Source organism: Mastigoproctus giganteus, chromosome 10, assembly GCF_048544385.1.
Source record: "Mastigoproctus giganteus isolate SK-2022 chromosome 10, ASM4854438v1, whole genome shotgun sequence".
In the NCBI taxonomy this organism is placed as follows: Eukaryota; Metazoa; Arthropoda; class Arachnida; order Uropygi; family Thelyphonidae; genus Mastigoproctus; species Mastigoproctus giganteus.
Window position 1 is genome coordinate 137,542,520 of NC_143584.1, and position 25,048 is coordinate 137,567,567.

General features: G+C 37.6%; 1 protein-coding gene across 4 annotated transcripts in view; it reads right to left on the bottom strand.

Annotated features, from left to right (window-relative positions):
• Positions 1-25,048, bottom strand: part of LOC150079308 (glucocorticoid-induced transcript 1 protein-like) — a 397,411-nt gene that overhangs the window by 175,118 nt on the left and 197,245 nt on the right. The window lies entirely within an intron of this gene.

Genomic DNA, 25,048 nt, shown 5'->3' on the forward strand with positions numbered 1-25,048 from the left:
TAATCCTAGATTAATGTACCAACTGTGTGGTACCAAACTCAGAAACGCGGAGAATGAAAAGACTTGCGGATAACTGTGCATCAAATATAAAGTTCTCTAGTAGTGCAAACAAGCTGCCAGGGCAGCTTTTAGGGGTTTTTTCCATGAATATACAGAAAATTTTCCAGCAGGGATAAGGAGGTGATTATCTCACTATATAAGGCAATGACGAGGTCACATCTTGAGTAGTGCATACAAGTCTGGAGGCCTCATTTTAAGAAGGATGTCTATCTGTTGGAACGATGCAGAGAAGAGCAACAAGATCAGTGAGTGGTACAAAAGGGTACTCTTGCAAGGAAAAGTTTCATTTCTGAAAACTTCGGCACCTGCAAGGAAATCTGATTTAAGATTTTGTATTGATTGGGTAAGCTCAATGCTGACAGAACCCTTTCTGAGGAAGGCTTCCTCTTGCTCAAACTACACACACATGAGGGTGCATATATACAAACCGAGGAAGGATGGTTGCAGGGTAGTTGTGCAAAAATTTACCTTCAACCAGTGGATGGTCGAATGTTGGAAGAAACTCCCATCTGGTCTTGTAGTGATGTGTAGTTTGAATAAATTCAAAGAGAAACTAGACAAACTGTTAAACTGGATGAACAAGTGATATGGGAATGGGTGATGATTTTTTTTTTTTTTTTTGGTTGATGTTGTATAAGCTTGCTTTCTTGCATCATCTTCCACTATTAATACTAAATAATAATAATTCAATAAAACATTTTTGTATATAAAAATTTAATGCATGGAAGAAAAGAGTTACGACAGATATATAATGCTGTAAAAAAATGGATAGAAAATCAATTATGAAAAAAATTGAAAAAGCAAGGCTGAAAAACAAAGGAGAATATAAAGACCTGAACCGATGGAAGAGAAAACCAATGAGAAGGTAAAAAACGAAGCTGGATCAAAAAGCAAACCTACTTCGTTTCACAAATTACCAAAGCGAAGTGGGAAAAATTCTGAGTCACACGCTTTAAAAAAAAAAAAAAAAAAAAAAAGCCAAATTACATTCACGTTAAACAACATTAAAATGAAGCGAAATTGCCTAATACTCAAGGGAGATTTTATATTAAAAGGTAGAGCGTTACGTGCATGTAATAATCAGCTACGATGATCAGAAATGAACATTACAGAAATTCAGCTCGTCAGTGACAAGTCAGCCATCGTCCTAAATTCAGAAATCTTATTATGAAACTTTCTAAAGTGCAGGAGGCAGGATTCAAAGTCAATGGTTATGGACGTTACCTCAAGTCAGGGATGCATTTAAATTTTGAGTAGCCTAACGACATTGGACCTATTATCTTAGTGTACAGTACATTATACTAACTACACGAACATACCTTATATACTAACTAGCGCTAGTACACTTCAGAAAAAAAAAGGGAGACCTGCAAATTTAGCCTTATTAACGGAATGGCTTAATCTAACGCTGTCTCCAATTTTTCCCCTACCTGGATGGACGGGGTCCCCTAAAGGGAAGGGAAGTGATACATATATATACAGTTATATGACTAGACTATACTATAAATCCGAACACTAAACCTTTAATCCACCTGTAGTTAAATGAACTTTTGCAGAGTAAGCCTGTACATAGCAAAAAAGGCCGCATTCGAAGCTAACGGTATACTGAAAGCCTGCGGCAGCTCTTGAGGCAGATCAGGAACGGCTGGTGCGTGGAGAATAATCGCACTGACCCCAGTGCTCGAGGTGAACTGACACGCGAAACGATCGTTTCGATCTTTTGCTTTAATGATATTAACTGCGAAAGGCACGAGAAAGAGTGTGATTATCACTTTAACGGGGTGATATACCTGAGAGAAGGGGTGTTTCCGAGCCCTAAGGAACACGTCCTTCCGCTTCCTACTATAATTATTCTAGACGTGGCCGGATTCCCTTCGATGGCCTCCAAGATTAAATGTGATTTGTTCCCACACTTTAGCCCCACCCCTCGGAAAAAGAGGGAAAAAGAGTTCGATAAAAGAACACTAGAAATAGCTTTCGGATGAAATTCTGTCAAGGAAACCAATTACTATGAGTGACAACAAGTAACAACGTCGAACGAACTTGGTTTTTATTATATAATCAGTGAGGTTTCTTTATCTAATCAATTTGGTTGCACTCATTGCTGCATTGTGTGTGTGGGGGGGGGGGCAAATCAGTTAAAGTGGAAATCTGCCCAATACGTATAAAGAATTCCATAATGGCCTATCCATTGGCCAGGGTTCATTCTCTACACTTAACGTATCTGGAGTAGTGCTTTTGAGTTTAACTTCACTTCTACACCGTTCTAGATTTCGCGTATCTTCTCTGCTCTATTTAAAAAATAAGTAATCTGGGTTTGTTTGCTTTGGCTTGATAAATTTTTGTGAATTTTATCATATGGAACTAAGCATTTTTGAAGCTCCCTTTCGAACTTTGGGCTCCTTTCATTCAAGAATATACATTCAAAAAATAAGATTCTAATTGCTCGGCTAACTTTAAGCCTTCCGTATGCTTTATAGTGTAAAATTTGGAAGTTTAAAAATTTCATCTGCGCTATCATCCTCTGAATTGATTTGGTTTGGTTTTACCTCCAATGCCATTTCCACAAAAGCCACTTCGCCAGCCTCTTTTTCTACCAGTATTCTTGAACATCTTCAGTAAACATATCTTTTTTTATTTGTTTAGGAGCATCGGCAACTAAGGCCATGTTACTCTGTGTATAGTGTCTATAAATTTCGCGTGTCCTGAGGTCGATTTTCTGTTTTGCTGGACTAAAAACCCGAGTTTCCGGGAGAAAAAACCATGATACCATCGCCTGAGCCCGACTAACTCAGCCACGTTGTGAAAAAGACCCATAAAAACTCCTCCCGTCATCGACGGGATTCGAACTTAGGTCTTTTCCACGCGGTGTGTGTGTGTGGGGGTGATTCTATCAACTGTGCCTACTATCGCACTGATTCCGTTTTCAGCCGGTTCAACCATATTTCCTGAAGGAACTGACTCTGTCCATACATTTTCCCACGCGCATTTAACGTTGACGGTTTTACTTCTTTCAGCGATAAAGCTGTGATTCTGATACAGTCCACGACTGAGAAATGTTTCCACGCCTCCATTACTTCAATAGATTCGGAATCCATTTTTTCTAAAATCCATTGCAATGATTTTCTGATATAATGAGTTTTAAAGTTTTATATAATGCCTTGATCTAATGGCTGAATGAAAGAAGTTGTATTAACCTAGTACAACTGTGGTGATAGGAACATAACTTCAACGTTTGGATGACTTAAATCTTTTGGATGGCCTGGTGTGCTATCCAATAGTAATAAAACTTTGAAATCTAGATTTTTCCACAAGTTCAACAAGCACAAGTTGAATATTTGGCGCCTCCGTAGCCAGGTGGGAAGGAGCAACAGTGCGTAGCACACGCTTTCTTGATTAGACCGGGTTCGAGCCCGTCACCACCAAATATGGAGGATGCGGAAAGGTCAGGGAATGACCACCGGATATTCCCGGAACGATATAGCCTTAGTTGCTAATGCTCCTAAAAACCAAATAACAACAGCACAGAACTTAACAAGGGTATTTCCCAAAGAAATAAAATACAGGGATTTCTCAATATTTTTTTTTGACTAGCGAGTCAACAGCGGGGATTCAAAAAAAGTGGAAAATGTTGAAAAATTACATCCAACATAATAGCAGGGTTTTCTCCACACAAAAGTTCAAAAATATCCTGTTATGCGAAGTTTACCGAAATTCTCTAAACGTGTTATATATGTACCGTGTTGAGCGAGGATTGGCGCAATTTGTCAATCGTGTTAGAACGAAACCGTGTTATACGGGGTTGCCTGTATGTATATATAATGGCTTATAAAGTTAGAATGCAATAACATAAAATAAATAAATATTAAGCTATCATTAGAGGCAGCAAAATGCACATCCTCCACATGATGCCCAGTACATAATAGATAATTAATATAAAAATAATACATAAGCCAGTAGCATGGCAAAACTGTAGAGCGAAAGTTAACATAAAAATTAACATAAATTATATCAACAGGGAGGAAAAAGTAAAGGTAACAAGACTGAAACCGAAGCCGCAAGTTCCCAAATAATTTAGAGTTCAATTAAATCCAATTAATAATAATAAATCCAATTTAAATTTAAAATAATGCCAATTATATAATAATTTAGCGGTATCCCCCTTGTAAGGTACCAGTTCCGAGAGACGTGAAATATCACCAAAAAGGGACTAAAACGAACTGCTAAAAGAAAACAAAGTAACAAAATAATAGACGACCATTATGCCCCATATCGACGGAGGACCACGAGGCCAATAATAGTCATGGAATCGCTGTATTTCAATCGCTAGACAAATCGTCACAAAAGCGAACGGATCGAAGAACCAAACCACCTCTTCCTCCTCCGATCGATCCACAAATGCAGAGGATTTGGATAGCGGTGGTCCGTTCTATAGTTTATTTCTGTTCTATCTGTTCTATAGTTTATTTCTCGCTGCATAAGGACCACCACTGATAACGAAGTAAGAATTACTTCGAAACGTTTGGCCGTAAAAATTGAAAATTTTCATTTTTACATAGTACAGTTTAAAATTCTTAAACTATATTTATTTTTTGAACGTGCAAAATTTAATTAACAATGTCTTCTCTAAAGTATATGTATTTAGGCATAATACATATTTATTTTATTTTATTATTATTATTTTTTATCTATTGATTCTGTAATGAGCTACACTGCATTTACGAACTTCCTGATTTGTCACCATTTTATGTTTATTTGCCAAAAAAATAAATTACCAAATTTCTGGATGTTTCAGCTGAGATGAAAGAATTGAAGTGGAAAATAAACCAATAATGAAGCATTCACATGACCCTCGGTGACTTCGCATAAACAGCTGGTTACAATAAGCAAAGAGTATAGAACACTGACAAATGGTTTCACTTAGCAAAGCAGTGAATCCATCATAACAATCCCACATGACAGTTCTATTATGATGAGGAAAATTTAATTTAATTTTTAATGCTTTAATTGCTATTATTTTTTCCCACATCGTAGCTCTCTGTTGGAGATAAAGCTCACGGTTTCAAACTGTGAATTCAAATAAATAAATGGTCAAGCAACTAAAAGAAAGGAACGCATACCTGTGCAAATATCTCCATTTTGAGATAAACGTATCCTTGATTTTCAGCTAATTACTACGCACAGTCAAATTTCACTCTTACTTCCATGTCAACGAAAGTTAACAATTATTTAAAGGAAATTCCAACAAGTATCTGCATAAAATATTACTGCTTTTTTAATTTTTAAAATAAATAAACCATATATAACTTTAAATATGAATAATTTGAAATAAAAAAGAAACTTATTAGGGAAAATAAATAAATAAACAAAGTTGAAATAGTCGGACTGTAAAGACAAATTTCGGATAGCTTTTTGTCATATATATATATATATATATATATTGTATAAAGGAGGAAGAGAATTATGAAACAAAATTACATTTGAAGCAGTATCAAACTTTTCTCGGCACTGCTAAAACTGGCAATGAAAAGAGTACTACGTTTTATAACGGTTTGAAGAGGAAGTGAATGAACTAACCATTCCACTTCTGAAGGAAGTAGTGAATATCCTAAATTCTCTCCTGTTCAGCAATCTTTATTCAAAATACATACAATGTATGTAAATAATCTAGGAATAAGAAACAAGATTTATAAATGGCAGATTGAGCGAGTGAACGGCTTTACAGAGGTTGTACAAGTACCTCACACAAGAAAAGGAGGAATGTATTTTATTATTTTCTGGTCAGGAGGAACAGGTATGAATAATATGCCTATGTAGCTGTTGCAAAAAATAAAGTTAGCTAATTTATGGTATGCGCAGAGGAATCTAAGGCCAGGAGTCATTAGCAAGTTAGCAAGAATGCAAAATGGGATGGCCTGTGAGATTTAGTTTCTTCTTTTCCTTGGTTGTAATACTGTTTCAAAACTTCTGATGTCACCGTTTGCTCAGATCGTGTCAGTGAAATTATTCTTGCACGAATGGAATCCTTTATCCCAACACTCCACTTTAAAATCTCGTTCTTTATCTAAACCTTAGTTTTCCAATAAATGTGCTAAGGCTGTTCAAGAGAAGAACGTTGCATGTCATAATTGGCTTGTTTTTAATTCTCAGTTTCATTTTCTGTCTACACCAAAGCTCGCAACAATTGTAAAGCAGTTATTAATCAATCCAAACTAGAGTTTGAACAGGCTAAGAGTAGAAAACTTGCTTCTTGCCCTAATTGTAGCCGAGAATTCTGGTCTCTTGCCAAAGCTATTGGCCGCAACTTTTGCCCATCTCTGCTCCCACCTCTGTCCAAACCAGATGGTTCTGTTGTCACTTCAGCCAAGGATAAAGCTGACCTGCTAGCATCCCATTTTACTTCCAACTCATGTATTAATGATCTTGGTAAAACACCTCCCACCATTCCCAACCCGCTCCATTCAATGCCTCCTGTGGTTTTCCGTCAAAAGGATGTCAGAAGGATTTTGACGAATCTTGATGCTAAGAAAGCTCCAGGTCCCGATGGTATTTCTCCACTTGTTCTCAAAACCTGTGCTCCTGAACTTACTCCTGTTCTTTGCCGACTTTTTTCACTTTCTTATTCTAAGGGTGTTTTTCCTTCTGCTTGGAAATTTACTTATATCCAGCCAGTTTCTAAAAAGGGTGAAAAATCTCTCCCATCCAGTTATCGTCCCTTTGCAATTACTTCTACTCATTCTAAAGTAATGGAGAAATCAATTAACCGCCAACTCTTAAACTACCTAGAAACCTTCCGTCTGATGAACGATTGACAGTATGGATTCTGTCAGTTTCGATCCACTGGTAATATTCTGACTTATGTTACCCATTTATGGACTAATTCAATGGAAAAGTTCGGTGGAACACAAGCAGTTGCTCTTGACATCTCAAAGGCTTTCGATCGTGTTTGGCATAAAGGTCTTCTAAACAAGCTTCCATCTTATGGTTTGCCAACTGTTTTTTGTAATTGGTTATCCAGTTTTCTCTCTGATCGCTTACTGAGGGTGATGGTAAATGGCTCTCTGTATTCTAACTTCTCCACTAATGCGGGTGTCCCCCAAGGTTCAGTTCTTTCCCCCACTCTTTTCCTCTTGTATATTAATGACCTTCTTCCATTGCAAAACTATGGATAGGAAATCCTATCCACAGTTTTGCGGATGATAGCAAATTGCATTCCACTTTCCATTCTGAGAAACCTGGTCCTGCTCAATCAGCTTCAACTTCTCGAAAATCTGCTATCAATTGCGTAAATGCCGATCTCCAGGTATCCTCTAGTGGGGCAAAGACAACTTAGTCGATTTCAATCCTTCTAAAACTCAGTCTTGTCTTATATCTCGCATAAAGGATTCTTCTGCTCCTATGCTTGTCTTTGGTGACACTCCGATTTCTAGGCAAAATGATATATCTCTTTTGGGGATAACCATGACTTCTAATCTCTCTTAGTACAAGTACATTAAAAATATTGCTTCCTCTGCATCTAAATAACTTGATTTTCTCTTTCGCTCTCGGCGTTCCTTTTCCAAACAGCTGTTCACTGTGTATAAATCGCATATCCACCCTACCATGGAATATTGTTCCCCCATCTGGGGCGGTACCCCCAAAACCTCTCTCAGGCTTGTAGATTCCATTCAGAAGAGGGCAGTTAGGTTAATTAATGACTCCACTCTAACAGAGTCTCATAGACATACTGTTTCTGCTGCATGCCTCATCTAGAGATATTTCCATGGGCACTGTTCTTCTGAATTGGCTTCTATAATTCCCGCTCTCTCTTTCAAAACAGTCCGAACACATGCCGCCACCAACCAACATCCATTTACTGTCCAACTTCAAACTCACAGAACCAACTTTTCATCTTCCTCGTTTATTCATTCAACTGCCGTTTTTTGGAACAACCTTCCTTCATACGTATTTCCTGAAAATTACAGTCTACAGAAGTTCAAGTCCAATGTCAAAATATCTTCTTTCGTCTTCTCAACCTACAAACCAAGCACGGTACTAAGTACTATAGGTTCTAATACCTCTCGTGTTTGGAGTTTACATAAAAAAAAAAAAAAAAAAAATTCTCTGTATAAATTGAGCGTAACCTAAGAGGGAGAATTCAGTAAGTCATAACAAAGTAAGAATCACAAAAACAAAAGGAAGCAAACAAGAACTCACCCAAACATAACATCTGTTTCTCGACATAATCACCTTAAACTTGTCCCACCATTTTAGCTAATTCTTGAAATTCTATGCGCAAAAAGACGTTGGCTGCTGCCGTAATCACTTACCTAGATCATATTCAACGTCAGCATTATCAAAAACGTTTTCCACCAGGCTACTGGTTTAAACGGACCAAACAACTGAAAATCGCTAGGCGAGGTCAGGCTGCAGAAAGAACCATCAAGAAGTTTCCACCACAAGTCATTAATGGCTTCTTTGACTGCACGCATTCTGTGTGTTCTTACGTAGTCATGCAACAGCAGTACCTCAGGCCTCAATTGCTCAGGACGATTTCTGCGAAACGAGTCTCTAAGCTCTTCTACATGTGCGCAATTAGGACGCAGCATTCACGGCATATCCAGGCTACTGAAAATGCCTAAAATATGCAATATGCACGTTTGGCAGTAACGAAATTAGCATAGCGACAGGTCCGCCATTGCGCGGGGAGGTCCCAGACGATTAGTTTAGCAAGGTTGTTAAAGCGCACAGGGATCCAGAATTTCTAGTTTTGCCACTGACATTTGGATTCGGGGTGATAGTGTTAGTCACCCCACAATTCAATTTCTGACGACGCAAACGTTGAAAATGTACATTACTGGTTATGACAGCAACTTACTTCTTTTTTATAATTTATCTTAGATCAGTTTCCTGCAAACTACCCCCCCCCCTCCCGCTCCCGCTTTACTTTGTCACTCATATATTCGACAGGAGGTTGAAACGTTTCTAGCCTCTCATAGACGGTTTATTTGCTTGTTATTTGGTTTTTAGGAGCATTAGCAACTAAGGCCATATTGCTCCGGCATATGCGGTGGTCATTCCCTGACCTTTCCGCATCCTCCGTATTTGGTGGTAACGGGCTCGAACCCTGGTCTAATCAAGAAGCGTGTGCTACGTACTGCTGCTCCTTCCCACCTGGCTACGGAGGTGCCTCTCATAGAAGGAATTTTGAAAAGTTGTGCCGCTGAAATAAAATTCAGAAGATTTTGACTCAAACCAGTTGTTTGAGTCAAAATCCATTCATCGCAGCATTGTCAGTGTCGAATTTCTGTCCTTTCAAGCCCTTTTTGAGATCTGTAAATAGTCCGATGGAGCCAAATCCGTGAGTAGAGCGGATGCTGTAATAGCTCGAACCCACAGTCACGCAGCGTTGCCTGAGTCACAAAGGCTATATACGCCGGTACAATGTCTTGATGCAAGATAACCCTTTTAGCCAATTTCCCGGGCTTCCTAAGCTGTAATTCCTTGTGGAAACATCTAAATAGGTTAGAATAATAGTCGGCAATGATACTGGCATCTCGTTCTAGGAGATCAACTATGATCACTCCTCCTGCATCCCAGAAGACGGATGCCATGATTTTCGCAGCAGACTTCTGCACTCGATACTTTTTTTTTAACAGAGGAGAAGAGGGATGCTTCCACTGTTTCGATTGTTCCTTTGTTTCAAGGTAGAAGTGGCGAACCCATGTTTCGTCCATGGTGACATACCGCCCCCAAACCTGAGCGTCATTAGCTTCAAAATGCTGCACAATCTCATGACAACACCGCACTCTTTCCAGTTTCTGATCTGTATCCAGTGCGTTAGGGACCCACCTGAAGAAACTTTCATTCCTAAAATATTCATCACAATATCGTAAACTCACTCATTGGAGATGTTGAACGTTGTTGTGTCAATGTGCTTCAATGTTCTTCTGCGGTCTTACATGATCATGTCATGAATGGCATTCACATTTGCAGGTATCGACACGGTAACAGACCTCCCACTGCGGGGTGCATCTTCAACTCTGTCTCGTCCATGCTTAAATTCTGCAACACAGTTTTTGACCGTGGCGTATGAAAGACAAGATTCCCCTAATGTTTGCTGCATATCTTCATGAATTTCTTTAGGCGACATTGCTTTAAATGTAGGTACTCAATCAGTGAACGGTGCCTCATTCTCTCAATAGTCGCCCTCTTCATTCACCTTCCACACCTCAACGCTCTCTGTAAAGGAACAGAATACATACAAACCTGAAATTTGAACACAAAAGTAGAGTCACAGCACAGATTGGCAATATTGTCTTTCACGAAAACCTCTGCAATCTATATTGGGCTAAAATCTTTTCACCCCCCCCCCTTGTATTCTTTAAAAATCTACTTAATTCAGTATAAGAACAAGTTTAAGAGAATTCCCATTGGCGCCTTTAAAGTTTAAATTGTTCTTGTTTATACTCTGGCACGATGACCAGGTCAGAGGTTTCCTCCCTTAAAAAATATTAAGTGATTTCACTGCAAACTGATAGAAAAAACTTCTGTAGTTTCGCATGCTGAATATATTCGACAGATATGCCAAGTATTATAGTTGATACAAAAATTATATTTTTATCAAAACGAAAGTTATATATTAATAGACCCAACAACCAATAGTAGCCCCCCCCCCCCCCCCCTTGGAGAAGCTATCCATCCCTAGCCAAGAAATTTCAGTGGTCATCAGAAGCCTACCAAACAAGTGCACCACAAGCCCAGATAAATTCCCCCTTTTCATTATTAAGATATGTAGTCCTTACCTGCTGGACATACTGTCCCATACTTTCAACAATCATTGAAACGATCACTCTCCCTGAAGCCTGGAAAACGTACCACACAAAACTAAAAAGAACCCAAAACCTGGAGAGACTACATACATATCTCCATAGGATGCAACCTATTAAAAATCATTGAGAAATCCATAATCAAACAATTAAATAATCAATGTTTTGGCCGCAGTCCATCATATCTTCGCTCCGTAATCGAAAACAGATAAACTATAAGAAACCTATTAGAGACAAGTTGCAGGATCCAAACCGCCCTCAACAATAAAAGCCAGATAGATATTCACTTCCACTCCTCCTCCACTCCCTGGAGTCTCACTCTTACATTACAGGAAACTTACTCACTCTCCTGCAGGAATTACTTACAGAGAGGCATATTATTGTTAAGCATGAAGACTTGGGCATCAATTACACTAAATAGAGGGGTTCCCCAAGGAGGGTTTTCTCTGTGACACTTTTTGTTGCAGCCCTGGATCCGTTTCTCTCAATCTGCAGTAACGTCCTAACCAACGGGGACAACATGAAAATGTTCTTTCCGTCCAGCAATAGTGTTAGCGAGCACAAAGTTGCTCTACAAGCCACACAACAGTTAACTAACCTGGCCAATTTCCTGGCTTCGAGTGGTCTTGAAATGAACCCTCTCAAAACGGCCCAGATGTCTTTCTCCCGAAAGCATAAAAATCAAAAAATCACTATACTCTTAAATGGTCAACCCATACAGAAAGCCGAATATCACAAGCGTCTAGGAATTACCTGGGACAATAAGTTATCCATCAGGGAGCATTTTACTACCATAAATAAGACCCTTGCCGTCATCTGGCGCTCAAGAAAGGAATTAACTGTGGCCCATAATGCTCAACTGTTGAAAGAATACGTTGTTAAGTGCGTTGCTTTGGTTGGCTTATACGCTTCGGTCATTTGGTCATCAGCTCCAGAAATGCATGTTAAAACCTTCCTAAGCATTGAATATTGGCTCCTTAGATGGTTAAACTGGATCTTCCAATTTCCCTTTACTGTATCAAGAGGCAATTTGTATGCAAATATGGAGTGGACAGAGGGCTACAGTGGAGGGTATACGCATTATACTCGCTGGAATTCGATTAATAAGCACAGTATACTCTCTGCAAACGTAACATTCACAGAGTATACCTTCTGCTAATTTTACGACTACAGCACTGAGTGAACACCCTGGATATTTAATGTTATTAGGAAAAATATGCATATCCTGGCGAAGTTATTGACAGGTAGATATGACGCACCAGTCCTGTCCAGCATCATCTCGCACCCACAAGTCTGAGGCAATCATGCAGTCTCCAAATCAAGCCACTTCGTTCCAACCTAATCTCCTTGAAAAGTATTATCAGAATGTTCCCGCTTAATGCAATGGAAATTCTGAACCAGTTTCAAGTAAACTGAAAAAATTATGCTCTAGTAAGACCTACAGAACAACTATCTTTCAACAAACAACTTGAACAACATCAGTACTAACTGGAACATGATGTGGATACTCCTCTTTGGAGATACCCAGCACGATGGACTTTTTTTTACTGAACTGTCAATATTTATGGAAATTTATTCTCTGTTGTAAATTTTTTATCCCATTTGGCTTGCATGCTGTACAAGGGGCAATTGTAACCGGCAATCAATTGAATAAATAACGTGAAGCGTGCCGACAGCAAAACTGAAACGGAAAAATCTCAAATGTGTGTTGGTGTAAATACCACCGTTCGTAGGGTAACAGATACAGGAGTAATATGCTACGATCCATTCGACCCCTGTTAACATTGGTGTACTGAATTTAAACGTGGCAGAGCGCTAAGCGTGACTGTTGTCTGGCATAGCCGCGTAATCAAGGTGGGAGCGCAGTAGCATATTCCTTTCAGTTGATCATAGTTCGAGTTCACATGACAGCTAATTTTGGTTAATGATTGTATTCGTGTCAAACGTATCAGTTGTAAGATCTTAAAGTATGTCATCATGGGGAGTATAACCAGAACATTTATTTATTTATGCTGAGAAAACCAAAAGATAGTGCATGCTCTTATCGCAATTCAATCATCGATAACTGTTAAATGCATTTTCGAGTCTGGTGCATGATAACATCATTCCACATTTCATACATTCGTCTAAAATAGCGGTTTCTTCACTTAATTTTCGCTAATGATCACAGGAGGCATTGAATGGAGTGTACTGGGAATGATAGGATGTGGTTTACCAAGATCATCACCACACCAGTTCTTAAAATTTGTGGGGGGGGAGTACTATTAGATTTAAAAATACGAGCTATAACCACTCGTGGGACGCCGATCTCAAATTTTATTTAAATTTATTGACGAAAGAACAAATAACTAGACTGCAGTTATCAGCAACACTTTTGGAATCGTTAAGGTGGTGTAACTTTATAAACTTTTATTCAAGTTTATGATCATGGGTAAAGCATAAATTCATCATTTGAATCACGCTACAATTGAAAAACATGGCTTGAAAACACAATTTTGTTCCCTAGAAATTTCATTTCGTTGTGGTGGCGAGAAAAGTGGGGTATATTTTCTCGGATTCTAAAGGGACCACATTTCTTGATTTACAAGACAACTTTCTTACTCAAAAAACAAGTCTTCAGCTACCAGGACAGCTAGATATTGAAATACAACTACTTAATACCTAATATATTCATCAGATTTATATCCTCCAGTAACTTATTGTCATTGTATGTTCTCTGCCACATGGCAGGTCCACGACAGCTAGAACTCAACTGCATCTCCATTCCTCCTTGTTCCCAGCTCTATCTCCTTTAGCTCACGATACCCATCAGCTTCTATCAAATCACTAGTCATACATTCCAATTCTTCTCCTTCCTATCGTTTCTCAGCCATCACGTTTCCTTCAATTACATCTCTTAACTGCCCTCCCATAATAGCACGAGACCAATCTAATTTTTATTTCTTTCCTTGTAGACTTTATCACACTCCTATTTTCCTGAATACTTCCTCATTTCTAACCCTACTGTCCATTTCCCCTTTTCAAGCTTCCTTTACACCTATATCTCAAAAGCAGGCCAATTCTTCTAACGTTCTTCTAATTCTTCCTTAGTTCCCCTCCTCAGTGATTTCTGCCTATTCTCAAATCTGAAGGAAGGTATTAGAATTGGAAATATTAAAGTAATCAGCATGCGATAATTACTATGGATGCTCGGATGTAAACCTAAAGTTAAAATTTACTTTTTTTATTCATTTTATTTTTTTAACTATAAAACGAGCTTTACTAACCATTGCAGCTCTCAGTTCAAGAGAAGTACATCGAAAAGGAAGGGAACATACTTCTCATCCATTCTTGTACTTAGGCTAATCCTCGAAATACTAACTGGCAAATTACAAGATCGATTTTCCTAAGGTTTTTTACGTTGTCCATCTTCCTGCAAAGCAACAACTGTTTAAATTTTGAGTGAAGAGTCCCTAAATGTTCCTAAAAATTAAGCTGCTTAAGTTGCATAAAATTCATTTATCCTTTTCCTGGTCTCTTTTAGTCAGGGAACCATAATCAACAGTTGGTTAAAATATATCATTAAGAATTACATAAAGTTATATTTAACTGAAATTTTGCATGTTTTCTTCAAGAACATTAATCACTTAAAGCAATACACTATTACTGAAAACTTTCAGGTTAATGTTAAAAATACATAATTCTAGATATCCACACGCAGCACACAAGCGCTATTTCAAACACTAGCAGGTTAAGTTATTAAATTTTAGAGAAACCGCTTCCCAAAATTCCACTAATCCTTATAAAGAAGGCTGTTATAAATTTACTTAATACAAAGTCACATATGGTATTTCGCTGTTGGTTGCTGATGTAATTATATGTGAAACATTAGAAGATGGGAGGAAGCATAGGTTTAACCTCAGGAAGTAATCCTCTCCACCCTTTCCGGGAAATGGTTTGTATCCTCTCTCTCTGAGGTCTGAATTTATTTATTGCCAAACTACAACTACATAAATAATTCAACAGCCAAACTAATCTACCTCAACATTTAGAATCCTCCTTTTCCCCACACTTCCTGGCCCCATACCGCCCTCTCCAGCATCTTACAAGCACAACGGACTGGCTGCGTTACTGACATGTGCAGTAATCAGGCGCGTGACAAATGGGCAATCACGGAGTCGTCACGAGAAACCGAGGAAGACAACTTCGGGTGAAAAAGCACGATGTAAAGTAGAAGGCCACTCTCCGTATTCGTCTCGGACTACCCATCTCGCTCACGACTGCGGAAAAAACAGGACATCAACGAAACGGCAATGTTTTCCTTGACGCCACTACAAAAGACGCCAAGCAAGCAGAAGGAGCCTTAGCGGGCCGAAAACGGATATATTCTGTCTTTCGACAACATGGCGGCACTGCTTCGCTTCAGTAACAAATAGAATGGAAGTTTAACTGAATCTGTTTTACTTACTCTTAAATTGCTATGTAACAATGATAATACATAACAGTGGAACAGGTAAGAGCAGGCGCAAGTGACGGACGAAGATGAATGAATGAAAAATAGTTTAATGGCGGGTGTGAAGTTTCGTTCCTTGTAAGAACAGCATTCAAACAAGAAACAGAAAATGAATGGTTGCAATAAGTATTGAATACAGCCAGAAAATAATGCAAATCAATGAGTGAATCTAGTGTTTCGAATCTGCTAATGTGATTGGAAATCAGGTGATGCCTAGATGGGAGGAGGGGGAAAGAAATACAGTCCCCTTAATGCAACCAGCGCATTGTTTTTATTTATTCTGTTGTTTTGACCGAAGCTGCAACGCACAGAATATTTAATGAAAATTTATTTTATTAAATGATGAGATGATTTTTTAAATTACAAAAAACTAAGACGCAAGTATAAAATCCGCGAGGACATCCGAGGATGCCCTAAAAACTAGGACATATCCTCGGAAACGAGGACGTCTGGTAATCCTAGGCAAGAGGGCTTAACCCTCTTTACTTTCACAATCTACGCAAAAGCTTATTAATTTAGCCTTCAAACGTATTTTGCGTATTCGATCTTCAAGAAATGCCTAAGCTAAGATCATTCGGTAATGTCCTGCCAGCTCCTGGTCAAATATTTACAGATTGAAAAAGTTCGGCAGTAGCCAAAATGCATCGTGAATAAGTCATCGCTTCCAGGCATACTGTGGAACAAGGACCTCAGTAAATAAATTTACAATGGACATGAGCTGTGATTACTTTCTAGTTATTCTTTCCGCATTTTGAAAACTGGACAACACACCCAAAGTAGCCATATAAAAACAGCATATATACCAGTTTAAGTGCTTACGCAAGTTTCATTTATATGTAATTTTATTTATTATTCTTTTTTTTCTTCTGTATCGATATATTGCTACATTTAAGCGCAATTCGAAATCCTCTCCGGAGTGGTTATCTACTGTGCTATCCCATTTTTAAAAGCCACCTTAGGACACGTTATTACCGAGAATAATAGTCTCAACGTAATAACCAGCTGAAAGTTTGTCCTCATGTTATGAGCAGCGGTTAGGTTGCTATCACTACATTATGTTAATATAAACCTATGACTGAATGACTGCAAAATTGTGGTCATTAATCCAACATTCCAGTCAAACTTGCTGACCCCCCCCCACCTTTTTTTGATACTTGTTGGGAAAAAAAAAAAAAAAACAGTTTCAAATGTCCCATAAGGAAAATAAGGATATTGACTCTCTTCTTTTTTTGTGCGAAATTTTATGAAAATGTGCAATTAAAAGGAATTAGTTTAGAAAATTACTGAAACATTTCATAAAATATTTTCACTATTTTTTTTTTTTAGAAAATACATTTGGGGGGGAGAGAGAATCATATCTCAAAGGTTCGGCTTAGAGAGTGCTAAGCATGCAGCTTTTGGTTTTGGTTAATATAACGCCAAATCACTCAATCACTGGTAAGAAATTTGTCAGAAATCTGACTGGTTATCTATCTCATAGTTTTCTTACTTCCTACTGTACGTTAATTTTGATTATATTTTTTTTGTGTGCGGCAGAAACAGTTGGCTATTCGATATACAATATTTCATAATGTCTCGAAGTTGTGTTGATAATCCCAATTCGTTTTGTATGTGGAGAATTGACTTTGAAAACCCACAATAACAAATCTATTTACTCTATTGATTAAAAAGGCCTGTGTGTTGTACGTTAGATGCAAAATTGGAGAAGAGGACAAAAGCCAAGCTTCCTACGTATTTTACAGTTCATGTGGTCACTGAGAAGATAGTTACACGATTCGCGTTCATTAATGCCATTTGTCGTTGCGAAAGTAAGGAGAGAGCTGAAGGACCATGTAAGCGATTGCTATTTTACATATATATCTGGATGTTTTTCAAAGTGGAAACTTGAAAGTCGATGCAACATCCAAATTTTGTCTTCTATTCAGACCATCTGCGTATCAATGCCTCAGCTACCTGGATGGCCTCTGAAAGCAGAAGATGCGAGATGATTCAGAAAAATTAAACGTTTGCAGTATCTCAATTTACGTCTCTGAACTTTTAGTCATCTAAACTCGGTTTATTAAAAAAATTCCGTTGAGCACTTATGTTCCAGATTGAAAGATTGGAACCTTCTATACAAAATACATCAAGACAACTTTGTTTCACAATTGTCAGAAAAGATTTCATTTTACCTATGAGTAGTAATTTAGTGTTTTTCAATGAAGGCCTATGATTAATTTATTCCAATGATGAGCATTGCGGCTAGAACACAATCTGATGATAAATGGTGTACACTCAAGGATTCACCAAAGCTAAAAATTTTACATAATGGAAACATTTACCCATTTATCCAGGTCACGCTGCTGTTCACATAAAAGAGTACTGTGGAAATATTTAGGGTGCTTTTAAAAAGGATGACTATGATAACTACTTGTAAAATATCAGTGGTTGCCTGAGAGTGATAGTACTTCTTGGGATACAGCTATGCTATATGAAATACTGCTATATTTTAACGGAGAGCCAGGCAAACGACAGGAACTAAGTAATTCAAAAATGACCTGTTAAGACACTTTTAATTCCAAGGCAGAAAAATGTGAGGTATCAACCTCCTTGACTCCATATTAAAATTGTCTAATGAAAAACTTTGAAAAATCCATGAATAAGGACGGTGATGGAGTTTTATATTTAAAGAATTAACGAAGCGAAAAATTAAAAAGGATATTTTTGTCGGCCCAAAAATTAGAAAACTTATTCAAAGATCGCACATTTGAAGACACATTAAATCCAACCGGAAGCTCTTTTAAAATGGTCACTACTGCTTTCCTAAGCAACATTAAAGCAGAAAATTATGGTGACAACGTTAAATAAATACTAGATACCTTTAAAAAAAAGTGCTGTAAAATATCAATACACGCAGGCGCATTATGTATAAATGTTGGCATAATCACCAAATGGGGACATAGTCATACAATTAAAGTAATTATGCATAATACTAGTGAATAATACTGAGTACTTATTAACAAGCATGCAAGCGTTATTTCCAAGTGAACTCAGAGAAATCACAATGAGATGGACTGCTATCAGCTCTTTAGCTTTGGTTATGGTACACCACACTACTCACTGAACATAGTGACAATTCAAAACTGAAACAGATGCAATTTAAGAAAGCAAGCAGATACAGCACAGCACTTGTATATACTGGCTTCACCAGTAAGCTCATAAATTAAGATTCACACTGAAAAGAAATTTATCACCTGAAAAGAAATAAAAACGGAAAAGAAATTTATTTAAGGGTCATCCACATATTACGCTTGCCAATTTGCAAGATACTGTCTCTCTCCATTCCTCCTTCACATAATCACACAACGTTCCATAAAACTATTACAAAATAAACATTTCAACTCCCTCCTTCCCTCTATTTCCAAATCTAGAAAAGTTGTTGAAAAAATTATTTCTAAGTCACCGAGTCCGGTTTTCGTCTATGAATGGTTCTCTTAGTATTCTACACTTGTCGGAAACTCAAACTCGCACATTATTGTAAGAAACTATATACAGTATTATAGTATCGTTCTTATAAAGCGAAATTCCTCAAGATTAGTAAAACGAAAGCATTTCAATATATCATGATCATAATTTGAATTGGAGGGGGGGGGGATGGAACTGAATAAAACTAAACTTGTTAATTTTCAGATTAGAAACATAACTCCAACATTCCTTGTGAAGACAGTGACAAGACGTGTTAAAACTAGTTCAAAATTGGACGCGTAAAGATACATTATGTGATTAAACACCGAACTCTCGAAATCGCATTCTTCACTATTTAAAAAAAAAAAAAAACTGCATTCAAGAGTTTTCGATTGATAGCAATATGCTGTTCGTTAGGTTCTGCAGCTAAACTGCCAAAATTCTTCCTCTAGTATTCGTAGACATCACTAGAGGAAACTGCATATGAATATGAAACTTATATGATTATCTGCTCCTCTGCTTTATTAAACGCAATAACATACAATTAACAGGTCAGTTGTGTCATTTAAGGCACTTCGAGAGAATATTTCCAGCCAGCAAAATATGCAGAGTATAAAAATCTGTGATATTTTATATAAGCATAACATAAACCAAAACAACTGGCGAGGAGAGGAAGAGAAACTCTATTTTCGAAATATACAGTTTTCATAAAAGAATGTCGTTATTTCAATATTTATATTAATTTTCAATGCCAATAATATAGAAACACAAAACATGTTATGACTTATTTTGGGTGTATTATTTTGATAATTTCCGTTTGAATCTCAACAAGCATCCACCAACAGCAGCAGCCTGAGGCAAGTACGGCATTTGTGTTCGGCCCATCAAAACCAGGAGCACAAAAACGTATATTTAAAAATAATATTTATATATAATAATTTCTTTATTTATTTACCGTTACGTTTTTCGTAATTTTGAAATAATAATAAAAAAAAGTGAGCGCGACATGCATTTTGAAGTATGTATTTCATTAGTTATTTAGTCACTGCTAATTTATAATGTTTATTTATGGGGCATTAGAAGGCGCAAAATTTTTATAATGCCCCATGCGCAATGACATCTAGTTACGGCTTGCATCCAAATGTAATTTTTCTGTTGCCGTGTACTCATTAACACATCTCTGAATTTTCCGATATCCTTCCTTTTAACTGTTCCACCGGCATCACATCTGAAGATTATACAGTAAGCTTTATCATTTACACAACTCCCAACAAAGAAATCTAATGGGCTGGGATCGAGTGAACGGTCCTCTACTACTCATCCACTTATTGGAAATCTAGACATTGACTGCCACACAGCAAGTGTGGGTGTTCGCGTCTTCCTGGAAAATGACGTTAGCACGTCCGACAAGCTGAGGAAAAGTGCAAATTTCTAGCATGTCCAAATGCACATTACTGTTTCTTTTGTTATTGCAAAAAAAAAAAAAAAAAACGTTCCTAATCATTTCTCTGCTTATGAGTGTGACACATTAACTCTGGCAATATCTTTCAAGCTATAAGTATTCAGTGCCTAACACATATCGGAATTGACCTACTAAAGCTCATAGAAGACCCGAATTATAGGAAACAAACCGCAGTGTGGCTCGCTGAGGCTACTGTTGCCTAGTAGTTGTGTGAATTTCTGTCAAGAACTGTGTACGCAATTGAATAATGTATATCTCGCACAAGTTGATCAGTGGATGTGATGTTAAGATGAACTTTTGTATTACAATTGCCAGGACTCTAGACAGACATGTAGTGAAGAGTAATGCAATTTATATGTCATCTTTTCATGTATATTTATTGTATATTTGTTGCCCTTTCTTGTATAGTTTAGACATTCTTTTATTCACATTTTATGGTAATCCCCTGGCATTGTCTGCCGTGAAGGGAATTTGTCGCTTACCAATGTACTTATATATTTTAAATTTGGTAGGACAAATAAAGATTTATTTATTTAATCATTCGGTGGATTAAAACCCTAAATTCGACAGGCCTGTCTATTTAGAATACAGTACTGTACTTGATACGTCATATGTTGCTTCATCAGCTAATATCATAGCTTATCTAGTCATCTTTAAACAGATTAACATAGCAAACTTAAGAAACTGAGGGGCAACTGTTCAAGTTTCTCCAACGTTTTCGTGGAATTTTTTCAAAGATAAGTAACACGAGATATCACCATTTAATAAATACTGACGAATCTATATTGGTGATTGATAATCACCAATATAGATTCGTCAATTGATTATATAAATAAATAAATTTTCTGTTTATACTCCGGGACGACCAAACGGTCAGAGGAGTTCACAAAATAGATAGAATACAAGAAACAGCACCGTATTCAATAGTCACGGGCTTGAACCCCGGTTACTCAAGGCACGTGTACTTATGCACCCGCGCGCCTGACCACGAGGCTACGGCGGCCCCAAAATTCTGTTTATACTCCGGCACGACAACCATGTCAGTAGAGTTTACAATAAATCGTCAATACAAATATTTATCGTATTTAGTAGTCACGGGCTTGAACCCCGGTCCACTCAAGGAACGCGTGCTATGCACTCTCGCTCCTGACCACTCGGCTACGTCAGGCCTATTATAATCGTATATGATAGTATGAACCAGAGCTATAATGCTCCATACGTTCTACGTTGATATCAATATTTGTAAAAGAATAAGAGAAGTTTACCTCAATATGATACGCAGAACACTTCCGTATGATAACTCTCCAGAAATTAAAACGAAAACAATTAAAAAAATCGAAAATCTTACGTTACAGTAAGAAATAATTAATAATAATTAAAAATCATACGGAAGTGTTCTACGTATCATATTGAGGTAAACTTCTCTTATTCTTTTACAAATATTATAATCATACAAAATTTGTATATATTCACGATCGTGTACAAGACAAACCGTATTCTGGTTACCATGCACACTATGCCAATTAAAGAGTGAGTCCTTGCATCTCTGTCGAAAGAGGGCAAGCAGCAGAGAGAACACCAAACTGGTGTTGAAAGTGCACCAAAAACGGCGTTTTCATACTGTAGGATAACCTAAGGAAGCACAAAATCGCATCACGCTGAAGTCCTCGTCATTTGGTTGATATTACGCAAACTGGAAAACATTTCATCAACCACCATATTTCCAACGATATAAGTTCTCATGATTGATCACTTTCATAAGATGTAAAATCCTCCAGAACGGATGCTTTTCACCACACAAGTTATCTTGCGAATCACATGGAGATCACTTTTGGATCACCCTTAACTTGGGTGGGAAACACGTTATGCAGTTGTTGAGTGGGTTCAACGCATAAAGGCTACAATGCGCCTAGGTTATACAGATGGTCAGTAGAGATGTAGCTTTTCTGCTTCAGGCCAAAAAACTCACTGATTTTCAGACCTGAAGCAGAAAATCAATGAAAAGATTTCACTCATTAATATTAAGAACATAAACTCAAATCATTTTTAACTTGCATGTACCAGGTTAAACATGATTTGATAAATTGATTTTTGTACCATTATAAACGGAAAGGGAAATAATGATTGAGGGAGCAGTAATTAGTATTAGTATTAGTAACGGCCGTATGGTGCAAGAAAGCCTATGGCTTATGCTGCACCAGCCAAAAAAAAAAAAAAAAAAAAAAATCCGAACAAAACAATGATAAAAACAAAAATTAAATAAATAAATAATAATAATTAATAAATAAATAAAAATAATAAAATGAAATACAAAATAAATAAAAAGGAAACTAATCCTATCATCCTATGCGCTTCCCTTACCCGAAAGTACTATCCAGATGACCTTTGAATTTCCCCAAACTGTCGGCCTCCACCACCCATGAAGGCAACTTATTCCAGTAATTTATAACTCGCTGGCTAAAATAAAACTTCCTGCAGTCCAATCTAAACATTTCCCCCCGTAACTTGAATTTATGTCCCCTAGTTCTAGCATCATTTATAATCTTGAAAATTTTGTCCTCATTCATTTTACTGATGCCTCTCAGAGCCTTAAACACCTCAATCAAATCTCCTCTAAGGTGTGTCTAGTTTCCAAACTCTGCAACCCACATATTCGAAGTCTTTCTTCATAAGGACGCCCTTTTGTCGATCTCACCAAGCGAGTTACCCTTCTTTGCACCCTTTCAAGAAGCTCGATGTCTTTCTTTAGGTGCGGTCTCCATACTTGAACACAGTATTCCAAGTGTGGTCTAACATAAGCCTTATATAATGGGATTATCACGTCCCTATCTCTACTTGCAAAAGTTCGATAGATCATCGATGGGACACCATGGGCCTTTCTTGCAACCTGTTTACAATGCTCAGAGAATTTCATGTCTGACCGTATCGTAACACCCAAGTCCCTTTCCTCCAGTACTGGGTTTAGTTGAACTCCACCAAGTGAATACGTTATTTTGGGATTACTGTTTCCCAGGTGTAATACCTTACACTTTGTTGGATTAAAGCACAGCTGCCAAAATTGAAAAGGTGGAGTCATATACTTATCTGGGACAAGTTATTAGCTGTAATAATGATAAATGGCTGGAAGTCAAGAGAAGAATAAATTTTGGATGGATAGCATTCAGGAAATACAGTCACATACTGAAGAGCAATATCCCAGTTTGTCTGAAACGTAAAATAATGAATCAATGTATACTCCCCACCATGACTTATGGAAGTGAAACTTGGGCACTCACCAAAAGAATGGAAGAGAAGCTAAGAACTACACAGCGAAGAATGGAACGAATTATATTGGGAATCAGACTGTTAGATAAGAAGAGAAACACGTGGATTAGGCAGCAAACTCAAGTAAAGGACATTCTTATCAAAACTAAAGAACTAAAATGGTCTTGGGCAGGACACATAGCTCGAAGACATGATGACAGATGGACTAAGAAAATAACAGAATGGTACCCAAGAGGAGCTAGAAGAAAACCTGGAAGACAAAGGCGGAGATGGATAGATGAAATTCATGAGTTTTTGAGTAGTAAATGGATGGCCAGTGCTCAAAACAGAAGGAACTGGAAAGTTGCTGGAGAGGCCTTCATCCTGCAGTGGATTGAAAATGGCTGATGATGTGATGATGATGATGACCATTATAAAAAACTACAAGTATACTATACCACATTTTTTTAAGGTAAAAGTTATTAAGTTTCAGACTTGAATCCACTGTACACATACCAAAGCATGTAGAACCATGATAAGGCACGCTGTGGCAGCTGACCTACGTTACTGTTTCCCTCTAAAAATCATTGGTTATCCAATGTCGTTCGCACACAGTTGTGTTATTCAAGGCATCATCATTGTGTTAAGCGATGGAAAAAAGGGCAAACATTAAATTTTGTTCAAGCTGAGGAAAAGTACAATGGACGACTCATAGCCATCCTTATCTCGCTGGAGTGTTTTTCACTGGTTTTCAAAATTTCGAGATGGCCGTGAGGATTTGGAAGAGGATGAGCAGTGGACGTTGTTTGAAGAAATTCGTACAATGGCTAATCTAATCGTCGAATGACGGAATAGCAACTTTACATGAACATAGAAACAATTCGTGCAATTCTGACAAAAGATTTGGACAAACGGAAGCCCTCGTGGGTAGCACAGGTGGTAGAATCCCCATCCTCCCCACACCGGGTGGAAAAGATCTGAGTTCGAGTCCCGTCGATGACGGGAGGAATTTTTATGGACTTTTTTCACAACGCGGCTGAGTTAGTCGGTCTCAGCAAGGATAGAATAATTTTTCTCTCAGAAACTCGGATTTTTCGTCCAGCAAACAGAAAATCGACCTCAGAAAATCAGCAATTTACAGACAATATACACGGAGCAATATGGCCTTAGTCGCTGATACTCCTCCAACAACAACAGAACATCTGCGCCAAATCCTTTCCGGACTGTCTGAATGATGAACAAAATAGCTCAAACTCAAAGAGCTCATTTAAGCTGTTGGGGATGTTGCTTGTTGAATTCGATCGTAACAGGTGACAAGTGGCAGTGTTTCAAGTACGATCCGCAAAGAAAAAGCACGAAATTACGATAAAAATGCTCTCCGGGATAATAATAAAAAAATCGTCTAAAAAAGAAAAAAAAAAAAAAAAGAAAAAACTAAAATGAGTTTGACTAATTTCTTTGATAACAAGAGACTAATCATTCACAAGGAATTTATTCTAACAGATAACAGTGAATATGAAGTACTACGCAAAAAGTTTT